The sequence below is a fragment of the Colobus angolensis genome, unplaced genomic scaffold, assembly GCF_000951035.1.
Source record: "Colobus angolensis palliatus isolate OR3802 unplaced genomic scaffold, Cang.pa_1.0 Scaffold255, whole genome shotgun sequence".
Classification (NCBI taxonomy): Eukaryota; Metazoa; Chordata; class Mammalia; order Primates; family Cercopithecidae; genus Colobus; species Colobus angolensis.
The window spans coordinates 1385382-1389288 of NW_012115766.1; the positions used below are offsets into that span (position 1 = coordinate 1385382).

Here is a 3907-nt window from a genome sequence, read left to right on the forward strand (position 1 = left end):
ATTGGACAAACAATATGTAAACTCTGAGTGCCTGAAGACTATAGAACATTCTTAAGAGAGATTTAAAAGGCCTTAGAACTCGAAGATATATACCATGTTAATAGATGAAAAGACTCGATATTTTTAAGATGTTACTTCTCCCCAAATTGATTTACAGATTTAATGCAGTCTGAAACCAAATCCCAGTGGATCTTTTTATAGAAATTGACAAATCGATTTTAAAATTCATATGGAAATGCAAAGGACCTAGAATAGCCTAAATGACGTGGAAAAGAATGATATAAAAGGATTCATATTACTTGACTTCCAGAGTTTATTATAAAGCTACAGTAGTCAAGAAAATGAGAAATTGCATATGATGGATAAATCAGTAAAACAGATAGAGATTCCATAAAAAGGCCCATGCATATATGGTCAATTGGTTTTGATGGTTTCAAGGGCAATTTAATGGAAAATAAATAATCTTTCCAACAAGTGGTACTGAAACAGTTGGATATCCATATGCAAAAAAAGTAAAATCCATAATTTGCAACATATACCAAAAAAGCTCAAAATAGATTACAGACAAAATATAAGCCCTCCAAATACAAAACTTCTGGAAGAAAATATAGGAGAAAATTTTATTTTATTTTGGTATAGGCAAAACTTTTATAGATTCAACAGCAAAAGCATGATTCTAAAAGAAAACAATTGATAAATTAGATTTAATAAAAATTAAGAAATTGGTTTTTAGGCTGGGCGCAGTGGCTCTTGCCTGTAATCCCAGCACTTTGGGAGGCCAAGGCAGGTGGATCACGAGGTCAGGAGATCTAGACCATCCTGGCTAACATGGTGAAATCCCGTCTCTACCAAAAATACAAAAAAATTAGCCGGGTGTGGTGGCAGGTGCCTGTAGTCCCAGCTACTTGGGAGGCTGAGGCAGGAGAATGGCGTGAACCTTGCAGTGACCGAGATCACGCCACTGCACTCCAGCCTGGGAGACAGAGCAAGACTCTGTCTCAAAAAAAAAAAAAGAAGAAGAAGAAAAGAAGAAGGGAGCATCAGGGAGAGGGGGCAGTGGCAGTTGACCCTGTTGTTTGGAGTGATAAATATTGTAGAAAGATCAAGCATGGAGATTATGAAGGAACGGTTATGGTGAAGAGGTGAGGGTGAAGAAGAGAAAAGTGGCTGGGCACAGTGGGCTCACACCTGTAATCCCAGCACTTTGGGAGGCAGAGGTGGGTGGATCACTTGAGGTCAGGAGGTCGAGACCCGCCTGTTCAACATGGTGAAACCCCATCTCTACTTAAAAAAAAAAAAATTAGCCAGACATGGTGGTGGGCACCTGTAGTCTCAGCTGCTCGGGAGGCTGAGACAGGAGAATCACATAAACCCAGGAGCTGCAGGTTTCTGTGAGCCAAGATTGTGCCACTGCACTCCAGCCTGAGCAACAGAGCAAGATTCTGTCTCAAAAAAGAAGAAGAAAGAGAGAGGGAGAGAGAGAGAAAAGCCATGTTCCTAAGGACGTTATCTAAAAGAGAAAGAACAACCAACAAAAAAAAAGTAATAAATAATTAATTAAAAATTTAAAAAATTAAAACAAAAAACACACAAAAATTGGGAAAAAAGTTTAGGGGGTGAAGACCTGTTTACTTCATGCAGGAAAGAAAAGTCTATGAGCAATGTCTTTTGCCTGGTTGTGTTAAAAGCCTGTTTCCACCCTTGTGGTTGTGGAGAAGAATGTGGTGAAGTGTTCTGGAAGGTAGCACCAAACCTATCCACTATTGCCTCCTCAGCACATCCACATCTCTGTACCCACCAGGATCCCCTACAGCTCATCCCATAGTAGCCAGAAAAGTACTGGACACATTTATAATCCTTAAGCACCCATTGGTGTTTTCTTGTGACAGAGTTTTGTTTTGTTTAATTTTTTTTTTTGAGATGGAGTCTCACTGCAATGCCCAGGCTGGAGTGGAGCACAATGGTGTGATCTCGGCTCACTGCAACCTCCGCCTCCCAGGTTCAAGAGATTCTCCTGCCTCAGCCTCCTGAGTAGCTGGGATTATGAGCGCCTGCCCCCAAACCTGGCTAATTTTTTTGTATTTTTAGTAGAGATGGGATTTCATCATATTGGCCGGGCTGGTCTTGAACTCCTGACCTCAAGTGATCTGCCCACTTCGGCCTCCCAAAGTGCTGGGATTACAGGTGTGAGCCACTGTGCCTGGCCTGTTTTATTTCTGAAGTAGGGTCTTGCTCTGTTGCCCAGGCTGGAGTGCGCTGGTGCAGTCACAGCTCACTGCAGTCCCTCCTGGGCTCAAGTGATCTCCCAACAAGACTCTCAAGTAGCTGAGACTACAGGTGCATGCCACTGTGCCTCACGAGTTTTTAAATTTTTTGTAGAGACAGGGTCTCACTCTATTGCCCAGTCTGGTCTTGAACTCCTGGGCTCAAAGGATCCCCCGACTTTGACCTCCCAAAGTGTTGGGATGACAGACATGAGCCATCTCACCCAGCCCTTGTGACAGCTTTGATTTTAATGTAAAGGTGTACTTGCTGTCTTCCTTTCTCCATATTTATTATACGTGCACTATAATCTGAAAATCTTCTTTTATTATAATTTAAACATCCTAGTAAATATTCAAGCTTTTAGTATAATTGTTACTTAAAATTCATAGTACATAGCAGTTTTATGTGCATTTTGCACAAGTATATTACTACAGAGATTTTTAGCACCACGGCAATAACAAACATCGCAAAAGCCTCAGCTTCTATAATCTAGATTCATAAATGATGGGTTCTCCACACAGAAAACTTAAAAAAAACTAACATATAGTTTGCCAGACACTATTCTAAATGCACTACATATTTGATTCATTAAATCTCCTGAGCAGTCCTGTGAAGTAGAACTATTATCATTTCCATTATACAAGCTAAAAAATCAAGGCTCAGAAGGGTTTTGTACTTTGCTCAAGGTCATATAGCCAGTAGGAGGGAGAGCCCGAATTTGCATCCAGGCAATCTGCCTTTGGAATCCACACTGTTAGCCATAAATGATACTGATTCTAAGCTTAAAGTAGAAGTACGTCTTGCAGAGAATAAGTGAATAAATTTAACTTTAGGAGGATTTGCATGTGTTCATGTTAAAAATAGTATAATAATTTTCATCCGATCACTATAAAACAATGCTATAGAATGGAATTGAACTTGTAAAAATGCATTTAATATATTCTTGTAACAAGTCAAAAATACAGAGTACATAAAGAAAAAGTTAATCACCTCCCTCCCAGTCCTCACTGCACCAAACTCCTCTCGAGGCAAGCACTGTCTGCATCATAGAATGTCTACTTCTACATCACTTTTCAAGTTTCTACAAATATATACACACATACATGATGTTTCTTCTTTGCTGCTTCTTTTCCTTTTCCTCCTTCCTTTCACAAAACGAGATTACACCATACGTTTGCCCTTCCAGTCTTTTGGTGCTGGAAAGTACATTTCACCATGATTTGATGACCTACTTCTTTGTGGAAATTCCCTCTTCTGATACCTGTGTTGGGCAGAAGTCAAGGACAAATGAGGCCTGCCCACCTGACAACCTGGGCCTTCAAGGGAAAACTGACAGGGCTGAGATAATCCTGTGGCCATTGCTGTGGGGGCATTGTAACTGCACAGGAGAAGGGACATTGCTATGACACTATGGAAATGTGAAACCTCTGGAATTGTCCTCTTGGTACATTTTGCTTCCCTTATAATTGTTAACAGGAAAATCCATAAAGCAAAGACATTGTGTATCTACCCTTTGGAGCACGGGTCTCTGAGTTGAAAATGGGGTGCATGCCGGGCGCGGTGGCTCAAGCCTGTAATCCCAGCACTTTGGGAGGCCGAGACGGGCGGATCACGAGGTCAGGAGATCGAGACCATCCTGGCT

General features: G+C 41.0%; 1 pseudogene; it reads left to right on the forward strand.

The window, feature by feature from the left end:
* Positions 1 to 1131: 1131 nt before the first annotated feature.
* LOC105515182 overlaps positions 1132 to 3907 on the forward strand; it is a 9859-nt pseudogene continuing 7083 nt past the window's right edge.